A 25,428-nucleotide genomic window follows, 5' to 3' on the forward strand; every position below is an offset into this window, starting at 1 on the left:
TTTTTGTTATTTTATTTTTTACCTACGTGACTTTACCCAATAGAACCAAAGAGTATCCTCCCTATACTTATAACAGACTGTTGGGGGAAGTGCTGTTAGCTCTTAGCATTTATGATGGCCGGTAGGGCTCAGGAGAGGGTGGGTGGCCAACACCGCGCCCACACAGAGACAAAGACACGCATACATTTTTTAAAATATTTATTTTACAAGGTAAGGCCCACTGAGCCATGTAGTTCTTTATCAGAAGCGACCTGGCCACAAATGATAGCTCAACGAAGTGGCTTATCACGTGGACACGTATAGAATCAGTAAAATACTCTAAACACGTGATGTTGATTATAATTAAAGGTGGAGGGAAAACCCGGAGAAAAATCCACGCGACCACGAGGAGAGAGAGAAGCAAACTGCAAATATACAAAATGCGTCAGGGTTGGGATCGAAACCACGACCTTCTGTATACCAGGCAAGGTAATTAACATCTCGCTAATGTTGCGCAACTAAGACGTGGCGCTCTATTGCTGGGAGTCAACGATCCTCTTCCTATAGCCTTAACATACTGCTGGTGTAAGTTCTGTTAGCCAGCACCTATGATGGCCGGAACTGCACACGATGAGGTGGATGACCAGCACCACGCCCGGTCGCCTTTGTTTCCCTTGTGTGCGAAGTTTTTACACATTGCCACCAAGTACTCATTTGATGCTGGGTTGACCTATGGGAGGCCAGCACCGATATAGATAATCGTCACTGGTGGCCGTGAGCAGGAATCCAACTCGGGGTCATCGGGTTCGTAATAGTAGCGTACTAACTGCTACGCCACTGCTCCCCACAATAGCTATACGCACTCACTCACCCTCCCGGAGAGTCCATATACTATACGTATGTGTGTGTATGTGTCTATATACACATGGGGAGCGGGAGTGTAACGGTTAGTGCGCTGCGCTACGAACCCGGCGACCCGAATTCGTTTCCCGCTCATGGCCACCCACACCAGTGAGGATTATCTGAACCGGTCATGGGCCTCCAATAGGTTGTGTGTAAACATCACCACCCGGGAAGACAAAGGCGGCCGGGCGTGGTGCTGGCCACCCATACCGGTTCGTGTGCCGTGCCGTCTTCATAGGTGCTACTCGCTAACAACACTTTCCCCAACAGTCTGTTAATAGCCTATACGGGGATGTTTGTCTTTTGTGCCTATATACATACGGATGATATAATGAGTGTTTGCTGAGACAGCGTACGGGACTTGAATTCTCGATTTGCATTCTGCTTCGTGGCTGTGGGCACGTTCAGTGGCTTTAGCGACATCGCCTCGGGCAGAATGCTGCAGCAGCGCAGAATAATATTATAAATATTATTAATCATTAATATTATGATTAATCATGAATTATAGTAGTTATGAATAATGTTGATAATCTCAGCTCGTAGCGCAACGCTACACAGATTTATCTCACCCCGAGTGAGAGACAGACAGAGGACGACTGAGAGAGAGAGCGACTCAGAGAGAGGGTGACTCAGAGAGAGAGAGAGAGAAGACGACTCAGAGAGAGAGAACGACTCAGATTGATCGAGAGGACGACTCAGAGAGAGAGAGAGAGGGCGACTCAGAGAAAATGAGAGAGGAGGAGATGACTCGGAGACTTTTAAACAACTTTATTTCCGCCAGCAGCAACAGCACTGGAGGCGATTCTGATACGAAATACAGTCACCAGCAAACAAATAACAAACGCTATAAATCCACGCGCTGTGGCGCTAAATGCGACACGCACAACACAAAATAAAAGTCACGTGGTGGTGGTCATCGCGTGAGCCATTGCGACGAGCGAGCGCTTCAGAAGGTGAACATGAGGGTGCTGTCCACGCTGGTATCGAGGGTTTTTCCGGCCCCCCAGCGTTTGAGGAAGACGCGCACATCACCGACATGTGTGTGGTATGCGTGTTCCAGCCAGAGCCGCGCCTTAAGCAAGCCTCTGAACACTGGAAGCACAGAGCAGCCGTCAGTGTCACCTTCCAGCATCTTTTTTCTCGTTCTGTACAGCGCCATCTTCGCCTGAGCACAGGCGAAGTTGGCGAGGCCATGGCGCTTGTTATGCCAGGTAAGGCACCCCATATACGGAGCTGCTGTTGTAGACGGGCACCCCCAGTCTCCTGAAGATGTCTCCCAAAAGGCGGAACATTGGTTTGAGGTGCTGGCAGCATAAGTATTGGTGGGGCAGATCCTCCCTGGCACCGCAGGAAATGCCCAAGTCTGGTACCCCCGGCGAGGTTCGGCTGAGCCACACGGCCGATGGCAACGTGCAGTGTGCCAACCTCCACTGGAGGTCACCGCAGCATTTGGCTATGGGAGACTTGTACATTTGTTTCCACTGGGGGGCGGCCGCAATGAGGGGGGAGAAATGGTCTCTCCATTTTGTGTCCGGTAGGTCGGCCAGGTCCCGGGAATGCAGCACCTTGACACAGCACGTGTAGAGCGCTTTGTTCGGGGTGCTCTTCAGGGGCACATTCCTGCAGCCTTGGAACTTCAGGAGCTTGCCAGAGTCGCTGTGGCCAGGGGGCTGCGCGCAGGAGAAGCACAACTCCGGGAAGGAGGAGGGGGGAGGGCCGCCACCATCCCCCGGCGCCTCCAGCTTCAGGCGCAGCTCCTTCATGGCATGGAACACGTCCCACAACAGCTTCTCCCCAGCGAGCACGGAGCGGAGTCCCCTAGCGGTGCTGACAATCTCAGCTGCCGTCTTCCACTTGCGCTGGTGGGCGTGCACGAGGTGGAAGACTGTCCGCAGCCCTGCTGATGTGAGGCGTAGGGCCAGGGTCCTCTCTCCTCTAATCCTTTGGAAGGGGCCGTTGCAGAATAAGGGCTCGTTCAGGAACTGCGCGGGGTCATAGGGCGCGCGTGTTCTGCTCCACTCGAAGATCCGCCACGCGTCCAAGAGGCTCTGGTGATAACCTGGCAGCCTCGTGTAGTCGACCAGGCTCAGGTCCATCAGGAAGAGCTCCTTTCTGTACCCCAGGGACCCCCCTGCATTCCCCAGCAGGACGAAGGCCGGCGACTTCCAGGGTAGCTCCTCCTGGTCGTACAGCAGCCGCCTGACGGCCATGAGCCTGAAACTCGTTACCCTGGCGGCGACGTCCACCAGACCCTGGCCACCCTCGCCCACCAGCAGGCAGAGAACGCCCGGCCTGAGCCGGTGCTTTCCATGCCAGACGAAGTGCGCGATTGAGTGGTTGACTCAGGTGAGTAGCCAAGCAGGAGGCTGGAGGGCCTTGGTCTTGGGCCACAGCACGGATGCTGCCAGGGCGTTAGCGCCAACCTAGCCGACCTACCAGAGCACTTGGCCCCTGAAAGACAACTGCAGAGTGAGGCGTGCCCATGTCAGTAATTTAGTCTCGATTGTGTCGGCCAGCTCGGTCCAGTTGTTCAGAGTGACGCATGGTTTCCCGAGGTAAACCCCCAGGTACTTGACTCCGTCGGCCTACCACCTGACTCCTCCTGGGAGGAGCACAGAGCGAACGCCGCTACGTGACCCCAAATATAGGGCCTCGCACTTGGCCCAGTTGACCCTTGCGGAGGAGGCCCTCTCGTACACTGCAACCGCCTGGCAGAGCGCGGAGGCGTCATGCGCGTCGTTGAGCACGACTCATGACGTCGTCTGCGTAAGCCGAGAGCTTGACGACCCCATTCTCAGGTCCCAGGACCTTGAGGCCAGAGAGATTTCGTCTGAGGTGGCGTAGCAGTGGCTCAATGAACAGGGTGTACAGCAGCCCCGATAGGGGGCATCCCTCTCTGACCCCCTTCGTCACAGGGAAAGGGGCGCCGACCTGCTGGTTTATCTTCAAGAGGCTGGATGTGCCCCCTGTGTACAGGAGCCTAACGTGCGAGATGAAGGCCTGGCCGAAGCGAAGCGACGTTAGGAGCATGTCCAAGTACTCGTGGCTCACCCTATCAAAGGCCTTCTCCTGATCCAAGAAGAGGAGGCCCAAGTCCATGTTGTGCGCTTCTGCAAGGGAGATTATGTCTCTGACCGTACCGATGTTGTCGTATATGCACCATCCGGGGATGCAATACGACTGTTCCAGCAGGATCAGCTGACCCAACACTGTCTTGAGACGGTTTGCCAGAACCTTGGAGAAGATTTTGTAGCCGGTGCACAGGAGGGACACGGATCACCAATTTTGATTTAAAGCTTTCGTGACTGCAGGGATTAATATTCTTGGTTCTTTCGGTAAATACTCTTTGTTTTTTCGGTAAAGTCACGTAGAAATGAAAATAATAAAATAACATAATAGTGTACGACGTTTCGATTGCAACACAAGCAATCATCATCAGGTACAGAAGAGCTAAATTTACGAGAGAGAGGAGACACATAACCGCAGATATATATACAGACACAGATACAACAGGGGATACAGAGAGAGAGAGAGACGTGGGAGCACACTAAATCAAACAGGTTTTAGCAAGATTTGGAAACCATATAACGCAACACAGACGGTCGGTGAAAACACAATTAACGCAGGGTCAGGTTGATTACGTTATTTCAAAGATTTCTAAATTGTAAGTTAAGTATGGAATTTTAAATAAAAAAAATATACAGACGAGTTAGCACAGAGACACATGGAGAGAGACAGGCACACAGTGAAGCATCATCTCTGTGTCAAGGTTTTAAATAGACAGAGAGGGCAGGGTTGAGATGTAATTCTTGCTAAAACCTGTTTGATTTAGTGTGCTCCCACGCCTCTCTCTCCCTGTATCCCCTGTTGTATCTGTGTCTGTACCTTTGTGTTCTTGACATAGGTTTGTGTCTCTGTGTTGTCTCTGCCTGTGTTTGTGCCTTGGGTTTCCGAGTGTGTGCCGTTTCCTCTGCTGGCTCCGCGCCGCCCCTTGCTGCATGCTTCATGCTAATTTGTGTCCCATTGTCTCGCCGAGCATGTGTCGTTTCTGCTTTGGCCCTCGAGGCCGCGCTAGAATTTGTTGTCCCATTACATCTCAGCCCCGCCCTCTCTGTCTATTTAAAACCTTGACACAGAGATGATGCTTCACTGTGTGCCTGTCTCTCTCCATGTGTCTCTGTGCTAACTCGTCTGTATATTTTTTTTATTTTAAATTCCATACTTAACTTACAATTTAGAAATCTTTGAAATAACGTAATCAACCTGACCCTGCGTTAATTGTGTTTTCACCGACCGTCTGTGTTGCGTTATATGGTTTCCAAATCTTGCTAAAACCTGTTTGATTTAGTGTGCTCCCACGTCTCTCTCTCTCTGTATCCCCTGTTGTATCTGTGTCTGTATATATATCTGCGGTTATGTGTCTCCTCTCTCTCGTAAATTTAGCTCTTCTGTACCTGATGATGATTGCTTGTGTTGCAATCGAAACATCGTACACTATTATGTTATTTTATTATTTTTTATTTCTACGTGACTTTACCGAAAAAACGAAAGAAAAATTGCTGTGGTTTTCACACCTGATGATGATTGCTTGTGTTGCAGTCGAAACGTCGTGAGAATTTTATTGTTTTATATTTTTATTATTCTATTGTTTCCCTTCTACGTGACTTTACCGAATGAACCAAGAATATGGGTCACCAATTCTCGACGAGGCGCAGGTCCCTCTTCTTGGGAAGCAGGCAGACCACTGCTCTTCTGCAGCTCTGTGGGAGTTCACCCTTCTGCAGGCTCTCCGTGAACAATTGCAGTAGTGGAGGGCCAAGCTCATCCCAGAAGGCCGCATAAAACTCAACTGGCAGGCCGTCAATCCCCGGGGCTTTACCAGCTGCGAGCCCTTTCACAGCGGTGTGGAGCTCCTGCAGGGTGACGGGGCTGTCCAGACGATCCCGCTCGGGGACTCCTAAGGTAAGCCCCCCGTCAAGGAGAGAGAATGACTCAGAAAGAGAGCGAATGACTCATAAAGAGAGAGAGGACGACTCAGAGAGAAAGACAGATGACGACTCAGAGAGAGACAGAGAGGGCGACTCAGAGAGGCAGAGAGGCGAGGATGACTCAGATTGAGCAAGAGGACGACTCAGAGAGGGGGGGGACTCAGAGGGAGGAGACGAGGAGAAGCGACAAACCACGCGGAGAGAGGCAGCATGAGCCAGACCAGTGGTGATGCCAGTGCTAACAAATAATTTCCCAAGCTTTACGGTCCCCTCTCTATGACCAGATAAACAATATAAATAATCGGAGTATACGTCTCCTTCATATACTGTATCTGCAAATCTTGACAGCTGCTGATGAGCCACTAAATATCGAAACCAGCCCTAGAGTCGTGGTCGAACAAAAATCTATTCTGCTGAGAAGCTGCCCTCCTCAAAAGCAGGGGCTTGTTTGTGGCTGATGGGATGTGTCAAAAAAATGTCATTAAAAAAAATTACCGTTTCATAAAATATTAATGAAATACAGCCTCTTCCATAAAATAAATATACGTGTTGCACGGTGTGGAAGATGCATTGATTCATTATCATGTGTTAAATAAATATGCTTTCTCTATTAAAGAAGGGGAAAAATTTAGCCAAAGCTCGTATTGCGACCTTTTTTGATTAATAACGGGGAACGGTGACAGCAGATAATAACTCATGGCCGAGGCCTTGCATACAGAATCAGAATATTTATTTATTCCGGAGGAATCCGATGAGCTATGAAGCTGTCTTTTTCACAGATACCCTGCAACACGGCGAGAGGCAGTGATTGGCCCAGGGCCCCGAGGACAGCCATCTATGGACATCCAAAGTGGCTTGTGTCCGGTGGCTAGGAGATGTTAACGACCTCGCCTGGTATGCAAGAGGGCGTATGTTCGATCCTAGCCCTGACTGCTGCTGTATATTCGGAATTAACGTGTCTCTTTCTCTCTCTCTCCGTGTTCGCGTATATATCTCTGTGTTCTACAGTTTTCCCTCCAAATGTAGAATTGATGTCACGCGTTTAGAGTAATACATTTTTTGGCTGCTGTAAATGTTGACGTTATGATTAGCCATCAATTGTGATGTGGTCGCTTCCGAAAAAAAGCTTATCTTAGTGGGCTTTACCTGATTAAGTAAAACATAATATTTTTAGTTTTGTATGTATTTTTTAAGTGATTTGTTTACATGTATTATACTTTGCGCTCCGATCGTGCTTTCGTATCATTTGTTGTTGTAATGTTCCGACCCAGTGCCCTTTTACTAGACATCTGTGAAAAATAGTTTTATAGCTCAGCGGATTCTTCCTCCAATATAAATACATATTCTGGTTCTTATTCGGATCCGTATGTTCGATCGATAGGCAGTGTTTGGTCAATGGGCAGTGTTGGGTTTATGGGCACTGTTCATTAAAATAGGCAGTTTTGGGTCTTTGGGCAGTTTTGGGTCTATGGGCAGTGTTGAGTCTATGGGCAGTGTTGGGTCTATGGACTGTATTGGATCTATGGGCAGTGTTGGGTTTATGGGCAGTGTTAAGTCTATTGGCCGGGCGTGGTGCTGGCCATCCACACCCCCTCGTATGCCGTGCCAACTTTAATAGGTGCTACTTGCTCATAGCACTTGCCGCAATAGTCTGTTAAGGCTATACGGGGGATATTTGTCTGTGGGTGGCGCCGCGGTGGCGAAATGTTTCCTGCCTCTCCTGGTATACAGGAGCGCGTGGGTTCGATCCAGACCCAGACGCCTGCCGTATATTTGGAGTTTGCGTCTCTTTTTCCCCGTGGATTTTCTTCCGGGTCCTTTGGTTTTCCCTCCACATTTAAAATCAACGACACGCGTTCAGAGTATTTGGCTGCTGCTATACATTTACACGTGATGATGATACTCCACTTCACATTTACACGTGGTGATGATGATACACCACTTCACATTTACATGTGGTGATGATACGCCACTTTACATTTACACGTGGTGATGATGATACAACACTTCACATTTACACGTGGTGATGATACGCCACTTTACATTTACACGTGGTGATGATGATACACCACTTCACATTTACACGTGGTGATGATGATGATACACCACTTCACATTTACACGTGGTGATGATAATATGCCACTTCACATTTACACGTGATGATGATGATGATACGTCACTTCACATTTACACGTGATGATGATGATGATACGCCACTTCACATTTACACGTGGTGTTGATGATGATACGCCACTTGACATTTACACGTGATGATGATGATGATACGTCACTTCACATTTACACGTGATGATGATGATGATACACCACTTCACATTTACACGTGGTGATGATGATACGTCACTTCACATTTACACGTGGTGATGATGGTGCGCCACTTCACATTTACACGTGGTGATAATGATGATGATGATACGCCTCTTCACATTTACACGTGGTGATGATGATGATGATACGTCACTTCACATTTACACGTGGTGATGATGATGATACGTCACTTCACATTTACACGTGGTGATGATGATGATGATACGCCACTTCACATTTACACGCGGTGATGATGATGATGATGCGCCACTTCACATTTACACGTGATGATGATGATGATACGTCACTTCACATTTACACGTGGTGATGATGATGATGATACGCCACTTCACATTTACACGCGGTGATGATGATGATGATGCGCCACTTCACATTTACACGTGATGATGATGATGATACGTCACTTCACATTTACACGTGGTGGTGATGATGATACGCCACTTGACATTTACACGTGATGATGATGATGATACGTCACTTCACATTTACACGTGGTGGTGATGATGATACGCCACTTGACATTTACACGTGATGATGATACGTCACTTCACATTTACACGTGGTGATGATGATGATACGTCACTTTACATTTACACGTGGTGATGATGATGATACGCCACTTGACATTTACACGTGGTGGTGATGATGATGCGCCACATCTAAAAAAGAGCTGCAGAGCTCAGTGGACCTTACCTGGGAAAATAAAAAGTGTGCCTATACGTATCCTTGTGTGTGTCTCTGTGTGGGTGGGTCGCTGAGTATTTATTTCTCTGCGTACATATTTTCGCGTCATTGTTTGTCTCGTGCCTGTGCTTCAGTTAGCGCTACGCTGCGCTACGAACCCGGCCACCCGAGTTCCATTCCCGCTCACGGCCAACACCAGTGACGATTATCGGGACCGATTATTATCTGTCCCGACTCAGCGTCAAATGAGTACCTGGCTCGGTGCATAAACATCACCACTGGGGAGACAAAGGTGGTGCTAGCCACCAACCCCCTCGTGTGCCGTGCCAGCGTTCATCAGTGCTACACGGGAGATCTTTGTCTGTGTGCCTGCCTGTGCGTGTGAGTTCACGATGTCGAGACCGGGCTCGCACCGCGCGGTCCACACGGACTCTGGCAGCCAGGGAGTCGTACCATGAGCACGACCGATTTCACGCATGGCTCTACACGCCGCGCCTTATCTCGCTCTCTGCCTGTGTGTGTGTGTGCCTGTGTGTGTCTGTGTCCATGCGTGCCTCTTTGTGTGTCTGTGTATACATGCGTCTGTGTGTGTGTCTGTTTCTGCGTGTGTGTGTGCCTGTGTGTGTCTGTGTGTGAGGTGTTCGCGAACAGCACTTGCCCAACAGCCTGGCTATACGGGGGCTGAGTCGACCTCGGGGAGGCCCAGGACCGGTTCAGATAATCGTCACTGGCATTGGCTGTAAGAGTGAATCGAACTCGCGTCGCCGAGTTCTTAGCGCAACGCACTAACCGCTATACTACCGCTCAGTAAAACACACGCACAAGCGCATAAACAAACACAGCCATAAACACGCACAACACACACGTGTGTTGCGCGTGTTGCGTAAACGTGTTGGCGGCTGTGATTGAACGCGCACGACAATGAATGCATTAAACATTCAACATCGAGGGGGCGAGGAGGCCCCCCTCCCCCCGCCGAGTCTAAGGCCAACACAGGCGCTCCGCTCGTGGACTGGGACAGCGCAAGGGATGAAGGCGCAGCCCTTGGGAGTGCTCGCGTACGTCACTGCTGGTAGAAGAGGAAGCTCTGTAAAGAGGCCCTCTCTGGAGAAACCCTCTCTAGCCCGGCCCTCTCAAGAGAGGGCCGCGTTAGACAGGGTTAGAGAGGGTCTCTCTAGAGAAGGCCTGGCTAGAGAGTGCTAGAGAGGACCTCTCTAGCCAGGCCCTCTAACTCAGGGGGTCGGAAACCTCTGTGTCATTATTTATAAAGCACCATCACCCTCTTGTAGTCATATTGCATTGCGGCTCTTGAAATACTGAGGGTTTTTTTTGGAAAGAAAGCCGTCTCTGGTGTGGACCAATCAGTTTCAAGGACAATGCCACATATATTATCAAAGTATGTTTTTTTTTACTTGATTTGGCGCTTTGGTGACTGCAGGAATTACTCTTTGGTTTTTTTTCGGTAAAGTCACGTGTAGAAATAAGAAATAATAATAACATTACATAATCGCATACGACGCTTCGATTGCAACGCAAGCAATCATCATCAGGCACAGAAGAGCTAAATTTAAAAGAGAGAAAACACAGAACCGCAGATATATATACAGTAGAGGGAGTTAACACAGAGACACAAAGAGAGACACACACTGCATGTCTCTCTTTGTGTCTCTGTGTTAACTCTCTCTACTGTATATATCTGCGGTTCTGTTTCCTCTCTTTTAAATTTAGCTCTTCTGAGCCTGATGATGATTGCTTGCGTTGCAATCGAAACGTCGTATGCTATTATGTAATTTTATTATTATTTCTTATTTCTACACGTGACTTTACCGAAAAAAAACAAAGATAATTCCTGCAGTCACGAAAGCGCCGAATCAAGTTTAAACCACCTCTACGGGGAGGTATCAAGTCTGTGTCTTTGCGTTGTCTCTGCTGGTGTATCTGCCTTTGTGTCTCCGTGTATGTGTCTTGTCTCTCTCTCAAATGTCACACTTAACTTAAGTTTGCGTCTCTGTGTTATCTCTACCTGTGTTTCTGCCTTTGTGTCTACGTGTATGTGTCTTGTCTCTCTCCGCAGTCCCAGTGGGCATGCTGATTTTGTGCCCCTCCCCACGCTGCGGCGACATGTGTGTGGTGTGCCTCCACTTGCTCCAAGTCAGTCCCTGCTAATTTGTATCCCTTTATCTCTCAGTCTCCGCCCCCCCCCTCTCCCTCTATTTAAGGCTTTGGCACAGAGGCACTGTTTCACTGTGTCCCATGTGTGTGTCTCTCTCTGTGTGTCTCTGTGCTAACTCTCTCTGCTTAGATGTCTATATATGTGTCTGCGATCTGTACTCTATCACTCTCTTAAATTTAGCAATCCTTAGAGGAACGTAATCAGCCAGGTAGAGTGTTGACTGTTATGTTGGCCTGTTATCTACGCTGTATTGTATTATATTCCTCTCTGTGTCTCTGCTTCTTCTCTCTCTACTTATATGTCTGTTTTTGTGTCTCCGTATATAGGTTCTTATCTCTCTCTCAAATTTTAACACTTAACCTATAATTTAGCAATCTTTGAAATAACGTAATCAACCAGACCATGCGTTAATTGTGTTTTGACCGACCCTCTGTGTTGCATTATATTGTTTCCAAATTTTACTAAATCGTGTTCGATTTGATGTGCTTCTCCATCTCTCCTTGTCTCCCCTACATGCTAAGGCCTCAGCACAGAGACCCAATCTCTCTGTGCTCCATACGTTGTGTCTCTCTTTGTGTCTCTGTGTTAATTCCCTCTACTTAGGTGTCTGTATATACATCTGCGGTTCTGTGCTTCCTCTCTCTCTTAAATTTAGCTCTTCTGTACCTGATGATGATTGCTTGCGTTGCAATCGAAACGTCGTATGCTATTATGTAATTTTATTGTTATTTATTATTTCTACGTGACTGACCACAAGCATTGTGGTTAATGCAGACATGATTCATTGTAAAAGGTTTCAGTTTGGTGTTTTAACATCTTAACACAACTGTTTTGTTGCCAGAAAAAAGGGGAAAACCATATAATCACATCAAGTTCAAAAATTTTATTTTGGGTTGCCGACCCCTTGGGTGTGTCTAAAAATCCGGTGTGTGCGTTGTTTATGTGCGTCGATTCGTTTGAGGCATATTCGTATTATATTGACATTATTTTACCAGGTACGGCCCAATGAGCGAGGGAAAAAAGTATTTGATCCCCTGCTGATTTTGTACGTTTGCCCGCTGACCAAGAAATGATCAGTCTATAATTTAATGGTAGGTTTATTTGAACAGTGAGAGACAGCATAACAACAAAAAATCCCGAAAAACGCATCTCAAAAATGTTATAAATTGATTTGCATTTTAATGATGGAAATAAGTATTTGACCCCCTCTCAATCAGAAAGATTTCTGGCTCCCAGGTATCTTTTATACAGGTGTAGAGGTGTTAACTACGCGCTGTTGCGTAACCTGCATTGCCACCAGGGCAGTGCAGCATTACCCCTGGGTACAACAGTTGGGGTCAGTTGAGGTGAAACGGATCGTAGCCAAGGTTTGGTATGAACCAATCAGACGGTTCCACGTGGGAATGTATGATCGATTCTTCCTGGCCACGAAGGAGTATAAGATGGCTGACCCAACGGACCTCGGGGAGTTCTCTCCCTACACGAAGACAGAAGACTGGGCTGGAGCCTAGCTAGGACCCTGGACCAGCCTTCCAGCCCTTCTAAGGGCTAAGGCTCGGCATACTCAGTGGTCAGGACCCACCGGGCCAGCGGTGGGTCAGATAGCCTCCCCTAGGTCCTAGCCGGAGGACTAGGATAGCGGTAGACGTGTGAGTCCCGCCAAGTCCGGAGGCTGTACCTCCTTAGGTATCAAGGAGGTTAGCGGTAGATGTGTGAGTCCCGCCAAGTCCGGAGGCTGTACCTCCCTAGGGTATCGGGTGAGGGGACCGTATATCCCTCTGTGTGTGTTAAGCATTATATAAGGAAATAATACAATAAACAGAGTGTGCCTCCTAAGAAGTCTGCTCGTCCTTACAACACTACACAGGTAACGAGTTGAGATTAGGAGCACACTCTTAAAGGGAGTGCTCCTAATCTCAGCTTGTTACCTGTGTAGTGTTCGACTTTATGCGGACAACTTCTGTCTTTCTTCGAACACCGTTTTATTTACAACATTCAACATGTCCTCCACACTCCACAATATCCTGGTCACCACGGCTCGCTCGCCGTGCTCCGCTCGTCTCGCTCACCACCTTGTCTCCCCACTATCACTTCACTTGCTTCGCACTCAGCGACTTCACGTTCAGCAACTCCGCACACAGCGTCTTCAGCTCCGCTACCGCTATGCTCGCTCCGCTGCTAACTACTTCATCTGTCTCCAGACTCTGTCTCCAGACTCTGTCTCCTGACTCTGTCTCCAGACTCTGTCTCCAGACTCTGTTTCCAAAATCCACGTCTTCCTCGTCCAGCTCCCAACTCCAACTCCCTGCTCTCTGTGTGTCTCCCCCCAATTTATCACCATTCTCATTATTGCTAATTAATTGGCCCGCGTGCCTCCGCACGCTTCGCGTCCTCAAACACCTGCCTTTCTCCAGACATCTCGACGCCTCCTCGCCCTTGACAACAGCCACAGCCAATCACCGCCGTTGCTGATCCTCTGGCTTAATTGGCCCAACCGTTACCTCATCATCCCAGCCTTTGCACCTGGCTGTCCTAACATGACCCACACTGTTTTCGCCTTCTCCACAGGCTGACCCAAGATAACCCACTGTCCGTGTGATCATGCAATCACGCAGTTTCCACAACACACCTTCATACTCCACTACACCTGTATAAAAGACGCCTGTCCACAGAAGCAATCAATCAATCCGATTCCAAACTCTTCACCATGGCCAAGACCAAAGAGCTCTCCAAGGATGTCAGGAACAAGATTGGAATGGGCTACAAGACCATTGCCAAGCAGCTTGGTGAGAAGGTGACAACAGTTGGTGCGATTATTCGCAAATGGAAGAAACACAAAAGAACTGTCAATCTCCTTCGGCCTGGGGCTCCATGCAAGATCTCACCTCGTGGAGTTGCAATGATCATGAGAACGGTGAGGAATCAGCCCAGAAATACACGAGAGGATCTTCTCAATGATCTCAAGGCAGCTGGGACCATAGTCACCAAGAAAATAATTGGTAACACACTACGCCGTGAAGGACTGAAATCCTGCAGCGCCCGCAAGGTCCCCCTGCTCAAGAAAGCACATATACATGCCCGTCTGAAGTTTGCCAATGAACATCTGAATGATTCAGACGACAACTGGGTGAAAGTGTTGTGGTCAGATGAGACCAAAATGGAGCTCTTTGGCATCAACTCAACTCGCCGTGTTTGGAGGAGGAGGAATGCTGCCTATGACCCCAAGAACACCATCCCCACCGTCAAACATGGAGGTGGAAACATTATGCTTTGGGGGTGTTTTTCTGATAAGGGGACAGGACAACTTGGACAGGGCCATGTACCGTCAAATCTTGGGTGAGAACCTCCTTCCCTCAGCCAGGGTATTGAAAATGGGTCGTGGATGGGTATTCCAGCATGACAATGACCCAAAACACACGGCCAAGGCAACAAAGGAGTGGCTCAAGAAGAAGCACATTAAGGTCCTGGAGTGGCCTAGCCAGTCTCCAGGCCTTAATCTCATAGAAAATATGTGGAGGGAGCTGAAGGTTCGAGTTGCCAAACGTCAGCCTCGAAACCTTAATGACTTGGAGAAGATCTGCAAAGAGGAGTGGGACAAAATCCCTCCTGAGATGTGTGCAAACCTGGTGGCCAACTACAAGAAACGTCTGACCTCAGTGATTGCCAACAAGGGTTTTGCCACCAAGTACTAAGCCATGTTTTGCAGAGGGGTCAAATACTTATTTCCCTTATTAAAATGCAAATCAATTTATAACATTTTTTGGCATGCGTTTTTCTGGATTTTTTTGGTGTTATTCTGTCTCTCACTGTTCAAATAAACCTACCATTAAAATTATAGACTGATCATTTCTTTGTCAGTGGGCAAACGTACAAAATCAGCAGGGGATCAAATACTTTTTTCCCTCACTGTATGTAGCTCTTTTTTAGAAGCGACCTGGCTATCACAAATTTTAGCTCAACATAGTGGCTTATCATCATCACTGTGTGGACATTTATAGTAGCAGACAAATACTGCGGAGGGGGAATAATCGGAGAACCCGGAGAGAAAATCCACGCGACCACGGGGAGAGAGAGACGAAAACTCGAATTATACAGCAGCAGGCGTCAGGGTCTGCTGGATTGAACCCACGGCCTCCTGTATACCAGCTGAGGTAGTTAACATATCCTAGCCACCAATGGCAGAGCCTCCAGCAATGAAAAATGATAGAGGAGTTGTTAGTAAGTAAGGACTTGTCCCTTGCTTTTTATTCGACGCATGTGTGGCGATGGCCCAGCCGTCGATCGAGGGTCGAATTCAAACCGCGTTGTGTAATCGGCATCGCGCTTGCTGAAGGTGTTTGCTTTCAGGGAAGTCGTGTACTGTATACGCAACTGCGCACAATTCTGAGTCACTTATAACTGCTTTGCCGTTACTAATTGCCAATTATGGACTCAAACTAATGTCCTATCATCTCATAGAGTCTCTGGCCCATAATAATATGCTACACAGTGGCAGTGGGGGTCGCAAAATACCGATTTATTATTAATAAACCACAATAATCCAATCCAAATTAGGGATTTCGATCGGATCATTGGGGGGGGGGGGGGCACGTGCCCCCCCTCACTGGCTCCGCCAGTGCTAGCCACCGTGGCGAGATGTTCAGCCGGCGTGCGCCTGTCTGCGTGAGAGATCAGATTTGCATACCGGGCACACATTTAGGTGGGTGCGTCTAACGTTCTGGCATGTGCGTGTTTATGTAGGTGCTCGCTAACAGCACTTGCCCCAACAGAATGTTAAGGCTATATGAGGGATCTTTGTCTTTGTAAGGCAGGCCAGCTCCGGTTTGACAGCAGAGGTCTCACTCCGAATCAGTCGGGCGGCATTCTCTTTTCATCGGCTGCGTTACGCTGTGTGGAAGCTATCTGGTCTGTCGCTCCGCACGAAGCTTCAGATCTGCTCGGCCACAGATCTGCCCTCCCGTATCTACTCATGTGAAACGTGGACCCCTCTAATGGAACATCTGCGCTAGTTAGAAGCATTCAGGCTGGCCTCCCTACGATCCATCCAGAGTTTAACCAGGATGAATTGTGTGAGGAGCTCACAAATCCTTGAAATGTCTTAACACATTTTCATCAGTGAGCTTCTTCCGCAGGCAAAGCTGCGTTGGCTGAGTCATGTAGCCCGCATGCCCAATCACCGCATGCCTAATAAGCTTCTGTTTGGCCACATAAAGGGGATAAACGGGCACGACATTGGCTGGAGAAAAGATGGACTGATGCGGTATGGGAGGATGTGGAGCTGAGTGGACTTTCTGACGACTGGTACCATCGGTGTCAAGATCGGCCTCGATGGAGAAGGCTCGTGACGGATGCTACTGGGAAGTTGGAGACAGTCGCCCTCTAGCAACAACGGAGGGCAGAGGAGCGACGCTCAAAACAACGAGCGCAGTGCTGGGCGACTAAAATACATCAAATTGGCACAGCAAGAGGTACAGTTGGTGTTTCTACCGGTCATCACAGCCAGCCAACCCGTGGCACCTGGATCTGTCCTGTCAGCGAATCTTCGACACTACACGTGACCTCAAAGTGCACCTTGCCTAGCATAGGCGCTGTGGTGACGTCACCGTCACTTGGTGGCGAATTGCGGTTTTTCTTGTGTGTGTGAGTGTTCCTATGTGTTTATGTGTCGATATGTGTGCGTGTGTTTTTATGTATTAACGTCACAATGAGATGGCGCAGATGGATTCACACCAATACCCATGTGAACGCTGTTCAGGCTATACGGGGAATCTTTGTCTTTAATTCGTAGAACATTATTAGGTGCGTCTTACTCAATGTCTGTCTGTTTGTGTGCGGTGCGTTTTAACAATCTGTGAGAACGCTCATCCGGGAGGGTGAATACCGCGAAATGGGCACGGTGGGGGTGGGTAGGGGGGATCACGTGACCGCCCCCCCCCCGATGCTTATCCCAAGAGAAACCCCAAATCTCGCTTGAAAAAAACCCATTAGAGCTGCTCTTGTGACCTATAACCCCAACCCCAAACCCTTTATCCGTGGCAATCAATCCGTGTCGTGTCCCCGTGACCTGCAGCGCTGTCAAGCAGTCACGATCGCCCCTCTCTAACATGGGCGTCAAAGACAATGAAGCGATGCTAAACGGCCAGTAACAAACGGCTCCTGAACCACACGCATGTATATATGTATGCATGTTAAACTTATTTTCCACCGTACGTATCCAACCGTGCTAATCGGAGGTATGGGGGAAGGACAACAAACTAAACACAAAAACTGTCCTAAAGAAATTAGTTTATGGGAACCTCATGCAGCAGCATGAATAGTAGCAGAAACAACAGCAGGAACAGCAGCAGGAGGATCAGCAGCAGCACGAACAGCGGTTTGAACAGCGGCAGAAACAGCAGCAGCATCAGCAGCAGCATCATGAACAGCAGCAGCATGAACATAAGTAGGAACAGCAGCTGGAACAGCAGGAGAAACAGCAGCAACAGCGGTAACAGCAGCAGGAACGCGTCGCTGTGGAGAGCTTGCCAAGCGATTGATCAGAACGAACGCTCCACGTTTGTAAGACGTCTCGTACAATAAACTTGGGGACATTGGCGTTCAACCCCTAATTAAAATGATCAATGCCTCTTCTCCTCAGAGCGCGGCCAATGTTCAGGAAGCTCCTGTCACGCACGTCCCCACACAAAGACAAAGATCCCCCCCGTAATAGCCTGACAGGCTGTTGGGCCTTGATCGGTGAAGGACGGCACTGTGTCACACGAGGTGGGCAAGTGGCCAGCACCACATCCGGTCGCATTCGCCTCCCCAGTGGCGATGTTTACTACACACCGCACCGGGGACTCATTTGAGGCTGAGTCGACCTAGCGGAGCCCCAGCACCGGTTCAGATAATCGCCACTGGTGTTGGTGGCCGTGAGTGGGAATCGAACTCGGGACGCCGGGTTTCGTAGCGCAGCACAATAACTGCTACACTACCGTACGTGCACACACACGCACAACAACAACAACCGCCATTCGCCACTAAGTGGCGGTGACGTCACCACGACGCTTGTGCCAGGCCATGTGCACCTTGAGGCCACGTGAATTGTCGAACTCCCGTTGGCAGGAGGTCACGGGGCAGACCCAAGTGCCACGGGTCGACTGACTAAGATGACTGAGATGACTGGCAGATGCATCACCTGTGCCCCCTACTGTGCCAATCTGCTGTGCTTTAGCCACCCGGCGCTCCGCTCGTTGTTGTGAGGGTCGCTCCTCCACCCTCCGTTGTTGTTGGAGGGCGACTGCCTCCAACTGCCCAGTAGCGTCCTTCACGAACCTCCTCCACAGAGGCCGATCTTGACACTGCTGGTACCAGTCATCGGCAAGTCCACTCAGCTCTACGTCCTTCTGTACCACATAACTCCTTGCCTGCCGGAGGAGGTCACCGATGGGACTTTGCCCAGATCTTTCAAGGATTTGTGAGCTCCTCACACAATCCAGCCTGGTTAAACCCACGATGGATCGTAGGCAGGCCAGTCTAGATGTTTCTAACCGGCAAAGATGCTCCATTAGGGGGGTCCACGTTTCGCAAGCGTAGAGAAGGGAGGGAATGACCGTGGCCGAGAAGACCTGAAGCTTCATACGGAGCGACAGATGTCGGGGAGGCTGAACCCTGACTCCTCGCTCAGGTGGGATCCACTGCTCCCCTCTTCCGTGTCCTGGGGAGGGTTACTGCTCACCGACTCCCCCCCCCCCCCCCTTCGCTGCGGCCCCTCGGGGCATGACTCGTGGCTGGCGCTTAGCTACCTGAGATCATATTCTTAGTTTTTTCGGTAAAGTCACGTTGAAGAGAAACAACAAAATAACAAAATATATATAAAACAATAAAAAATTCTCACGACGTTTCGACCATAACTCAAACGGTCATCATCAGGTGTGTCGGTTTGCATAAATTTATTTTGAAAACGGCATATTTATTTATATATATATAAAAAAATAACGTTTGCGTCACGCGCAACGATTGGCAGTTTGCCCAGGACTAGTCCATCTATTTTTTGAAAAGAGGAGGGGGGAGACGAAATTTGTTTTTATGTATGCTGTCTGAAAGCCACTGTAAGCGTGAACAATCAATCAAGAACTGAAATGATTTATCAAATCTTTCCAATGATTGCTAAGATAGAATCCATCTTCTCGGTTGAAATTGTCTCTGTGTTTGTATATGTGGATAGCCTCATGAACGAATCTCTCATGGAAGCCAGATGGCTTACAAAGAACCTCCGTCTTGGAGAAGTCAATGTCATGTGAGCCTACTGAATTATAACAATGATCTGCTACGGCCGAGGTGTTGGTCCTACCGTGTTTAAGGTCTGCTTTATGTTCACGAATGCGGTCCGAGATATGGCGTTTGGTTTCTCCAATGTAACTACTACCACAGAGGCAACTTAGTTTGTAGACACCAGGGTATTGTATGTCTGGAATCACATCTTTTACAGACGGAACCAGATTACGGATTTTATGTAATGTGTTGAAACGGACCTGGATCTTGTGTTTATTCAAGATTTTGGAGATCTTTTTTGTGATCCCAGCAATGTAGGGTAAAGTGATGGTTTTGAAAGGCTCCTCAAAGAGGGTTCTTCTTCATGGTTTGAGTGATAGCTTTGCGGATTGTATAGTCGGAGTAACCATTAGCCCTAAGAGCTTGGTGTACGTGCTTGAGTTCACTGCAAAGCTATCACTCAAACCATGAAGAAGAACCCTCTTGAGGAGCCTTTCAAAACCATCACTTTACCCTACATTGCTGGGATCACAAAAAATATCTCCAAAATCTTGAATAAACACAAGATCCAGGTCCGTTTCAACACATTACATAAAATCCGTAATCTGGTTCCGTCTGTAAAAGATGTGATTCCAGACATACAATACCCTGGTGTCTACAAACTAAGTTGCCTCTGTGGTAGTAGTTACATTGGAGAAACCAAACGCCATATCTCGGACCGCATTCGTGAACATAAAGCAGACCTTAAACACGGTAGGACCAACACCTCGGCCGTAGCAGATCATTGTTATAATTCAGTAGGCTCACATGACATTGACTTCTCCAAGACGGAGGTTCTTTGTAAGCCATCTGGCTTCCATGAGAGATTCGTTCATGAGGCTATCCACATATACAAACACAGAGACAATTTCAACCGAGAAGATGGATTCTATCTTAGCAATCATTGGAAAGATTTGATAAATCATTTCAGTTCTTGATTGATTGTTCACGCTTACATTGGCTTTCAGACAGCATACATAAAAACAAATTTTGTCTCCCCCCTCCTCTTTTCAAAAAATAGATGGACTAGTCCTGGGCAAACTGCCAATCGTTGCGCGTGACGCAAACGTTATTTTTTTATATATATATAAATAAATATGCCGTTTTCAAAATAAATTTATGCAAACCGACACACCTGATGATGACCGTTTGAGTTATGGTCGAAACGTCGTGAGAATTTTTTATTGTTTTATATATATTTTGTTATTTTGTTGTTTCTCTTCAACGTGACTTTACCGAAAAAACTAAGAATATGAATTACTGCAGTCACGAAAGCTTTAAATCAAAATTTACCTGAGATCAATTCACGCAATCTCCGCGCACACTCACTCACACCTACTCACTCGAAATCCGACGTCTCTCTTCTCCCGTGCCACGCACCAATCGCTTGCGCGGGACTCGGGGTCGGGGGTCAGAGAGCAGGGACGTCACTCGCACACGCGCAGCCAATTGGGGGGTTGTCTCGGAGATTTATTTAAAGGGCTGTATGAACAAACTCACAGGTACGCCGCCAGTTCACCCCACGCACACGCTAAACAAAAGGCCGCACGAATAATCTCGCGTGTATGCCGCCCGTTAGCCTCACGCACACGTTAAACGAAAGGGCGTATGAGTAATCTCACGTGCCCCTGTACGAGTCCGCCGCCACTCACCACCTACACACTCTAACCACGAGCTACACGCATGGGCGAGCGCAAACACGTGGGTAAATACACCCTCACGCACAAACAGGGTACAACGACGCACACCAACATGCATCCGTTCCACCCTCGCAGAAACCACACGACAAAGTTTATTGATCCCCAGCAGTTTATTCTCAGTGAGTCCGAGGTTAAATTACCCGAGTCAGTTTGAGTCAGCAGGGCAGGTCTAACCTACCTCCCGATGGTCTATGACCCGATCTGTATCGCCTCTTTCAAATCACTCTCCTAAGACAATCTCACAATGGCCTCAATATCTCACTCTTGGGTACTCACGGTTCGACTCGTACGGAGCTGCTGGGTCGGATCCTCGCTGCACTTCGACTCGTCATACGGACGTTCGAGTGGCTGGGAAGTAGACCGCCCCGAGTGCTGGCTTGAGTAGAACACGAACTACTCTCCCTACCTTTTCTACCCTTTTTATTGTACTCTACATCAAAGATAAATCGGCGCTGATCCGCTGGCCTCCCGTCCAATCAGGTGGCTCGGATTTCCCGCCACTCTCCCCGGGCCGGTGCTCTCTCAGACCTAATGGTTACTCCGACTACACAATCCGCAAAGCCATCACTCCAGTCAGGAAGAAGGATCCTCTTGTGGAGCCACTCAAAACCATCACCTTACCCTACATTGCAGGGGTTACTAATAAGATCTCCAAAATCCTGAATAAACAAGATCCAGGTCCGATTCAACACAGTACATAAAATCCGTGATCTGGTTCCATCTGTAAAAGATGCTGTTCCAGACATACAGTACCCGGGCGTTTATGAACTAAAGTGCCTCTGTGGTAGTAGCTACATTGGGGAAACCAAACGACATATCTCGGACTGCTTCTGCGAACATAAAGCAGACTTGAAACACGGTAGAACGAACTCCTCTGCCGTGGCAGATCACTGTTATAATTCAGTGGGCTCACATGACATTGACTTCTCCAAGACAGAGGTTCTTTGAAAACCAACCGGCTACCATGAGAGATTTGTTCATGAGGCCATCCACATATACAAACACAGAGACTATTTCAACCGAGAAGATGGATTCTGGCTTAGTAACCATTGGAAAGATGTTTTAAACCATTTCGGTTCTTAATTAATTGTATTTTATGAGGACCTTCAGACCGCAGCTCTTTCGCTGGCACTGACTCTTAATACCTTTCACACCACGGTTAATGGTATGGTTTATAACATGGAGTATAACAGTGCCTCGCAGCTGTTTCTCCCCTCCTTCCTCCTCTGCTCCAACCATGGATGGACTCGTCCGTCTGAATGTAGCTGTCCGTGGTGCTGAAGTGGAAGGTAAGAATCCACCCGTTTTTTCACCATATAAAATTGTGATATAACATTGAGGTAGTTTATATTTTAGTTTGTATTGGTTTACCATATGGTATTCACTATAGTGTCGTGTATACCCATTTAATGTTAATAGCTCAGCTTATTGAATAATATATTGAGTACATTTATTATATTGATGTAATTTAGAATTAGGTTTTTCACATCGCTTTACTGTATGACAGTTGAGTTGTTGCAGCCCCCTTTGGCGTCCATGTACGAGGTGCCTCTGTGGATGTGTAGGCTTTGACTTTAACATCTATTTCTGTGACCAGTCACAAGCTAATCCCTTAGCTATTTCAATGCTAAATTACTCGTTGCCTCTGTGGATGTGTAGGTTTTGACTTTAACATAGCCATTTCCGTGACCAGTCACAAGCTAATCCCTCAGGTATTTGCACAAGCTAATCCCTTAGCTATTTCAATGCTAAATTACTAGTTGCCTCTGTGGACGAGGGGTCGTCCACGCTGGTACAGAGAGCTTATCCGGTCCCCTAGCGTTCGAGGAAGACACGCACATCACCGCCATGTGTGAGAGAGAGGGGAAGACCCGTGTGTGTTTGTCTCTGTATTTTAGTATCGACTGCGCCTCTCCAATAGACAATCGCCGTTCGCCAGCAAGTAGAGGTGATGTCACCACGGTGCTTGTGCCAGGCTAGGTGCACATTGAGGCCACATTAAGTGTGGAAGGCTCTCACTGTTTGACAGGAGGTCACGGGAAAGACCCAGGTTCCATGGGTTGAGTGACTGAGATGAGTGATGCACCACCTGTGCCCCCCACTGTGCTAACTTGCTGCGTTTCAACTGACCTGTGCTCTGCTCGTTGTTGTGAGAGTCGCTCCTCTTCACAGACATGCACAAACACACCCGCACACGTGCCCAGACACCAATACACAAATACAAAGATACCCCGTATAGCGTTAAGAGTCTGTTGGGGCAAGTGTTGATACCCAACAAAAGACAAAGATCCCTCGCATAGCCTTAAGTGCTGTTAGTGAGTACCTAATACACACCCACACACGAACGCACAACTAATCCGTGAAAAGGGGAAAAGTACAACACCAACAACAACCCAACAATATAATTCCCATCCCACTCATCCTGGGCGCACGAGCGAGTTCCATAAACGTTCTTAGATTATTGGCAAGTGGGAGGGGGGGGGGAGCTCTTGGCGTTTCCCCACAGCCACGTTATATCCGGCAGCCCCGGGGAGACGATTCTTCTTCAGTCGAAGCCGACACAGCAGCATGACTTTGGCAGCTCCTTGCTGCGCTGTAATTTCCTTTCATCGCTCCGTGGAACAAAAAAAAACATCCGAGGGCCACCAGCGGCATGCTAAAACTCACGCGGAGAGGAGCTCGTGCGGATAACATTCGAGCGACGTCGCCAATTGTTCACCGCCTCTCGCCACTTTGCCAACCGCCAGGGCACCGCTCCCGTGGTGAACTTTCCGCTCGCTCGTTTCATTGTCGCCCACCCCTACCTACCATACCCACCCACTCCACGGTGGCTAGGAAATGTTAACGATCTCGTCTGGTATACAGGAGGGCGTGGGTTCGATTCCCGAGCCTGACAATACCTGTTGTATATTTGGAGTTTGCATCTCTTTATCTCTCCCCATGGTCGCGTGGATGATTTTTCTCCGGGTCCTCCGTTTTTTTCCCCTACAAATTTAGAATCGACGTCACGCGTTTAGAGTAGTTTGGCTACTGCTATAAATTTCCACACGATGATAAGTGTTGTATATAGGCCTTTTTCCATTTTAGTTTTTGATATTAATAATGATTTTGCCGATTTTTATTTTAATCACTTGCTGGGTCGCTGGGAGCACAAACAAACGAAACCCCCCCCTTTTTTTGACACCCTCCCCTCCCACCAACGGAAAGGGTCAGTCATAAAGTCAAATAAAAAAAGACACACACACGCCCCCCCCCCCCCCCCCCCGCGAAGGAAGGGGCCAGGCCTTGAGGAGACATCTCATCACCACAAACAGAACAAACACACATCAGACGAAAACCGGGCAGACAAGTTTTAATTAACAGAAGTACGAAAAAACCAGACTACAATCCACGTAGCGGGTCACACATAATATTAATGCTAACGTTATTCACCTTAAATTATATTACATCTTGCTATTACATGACCTTACAAAAACCAAGGAATATGAATTCCAACAGTCAAGAAACTTACCTTTAAAACTCAAGACAAAAAAATGTAAGTCAATAATAACTCAAGCATAACAGCACCGATCCCTGGATACAGACGGGGGGACGAAAATTAATAAACCCAAGGAAGTGCGTCGTGATGACGGTATTAAATCACAAATCTTGGGAAACATAAACCAAATAATATTTGTGCAGTGTTGAACTGAGGGTTGTCCAGAAGAGATGAGGCGAAATGGGTCGGGCTTACACAGCCAAGATAGACTGAGTTCCATAGGAAAGGAGTCTCCCGGCCATCTTTGTCTTCCCACAGCACAGGATAGCAAACAATGTAACACCAGAGCGAGGGAAATTACTCTTTATTGCAGGGGCCATGTGTGCATCTACGGATGAAAAGATGACTTGATGGATGACACACACACACATAGACACACATACCCTCCCCCCCCCCCCCCCACAACACAGAGCGTGATCAAAGAAAGATCCGGTGCTTTGTGACGAGGCTAGCCAGAGGGAGAAATTTTGGCATAAAAAGAGAGACACGACAGCATTGAGATCGCAGCATCCAGCGGCCGAAGACGACTACCATCATCTTGAAGGGACAGCTCGGCGAGCGACAGAAGAGGGCGGAAAGCGGCAGGCTCTGGGGTAGGCCCCGCAATCAACCGAGGATGGCGAGGCCTGCAGAGTAGCAATGTGTCACCGAGTGTGAGTTCAGAGCTGAAAGACGAAGTATCGCTAAAATAGTTTTATTCTACATCGAGTGCCAGCTCCCAGCAGCAGCTGCAGGCCAAGAGAAAGAGTGACGAGCGACGAAAGCAATCGTCCACTGCGGGGGAGCACGCAGCAGGAGAGAGCGTGCAACCAGCGCAACCAGCGC

The sequence above is a fragment of the Petromyzon marinus genome, chromosome 65, assembly GCF_048934315.1.
Source record: "Petromyzon marinus isolate PM22_M1 ecotype Great Lakes invasive population chromosome 65, UKy_Petmar_22M1.pri1.0, whole genome shotgun sequence".
In the NCBI taxonomy this organism is placed as follows: Eukaryota; Metazoa; Chordata; class Hyperoartia; order Petromyzontiformes; family Petromyzontidae; genus Petromyzon; species Petromyzon marinus.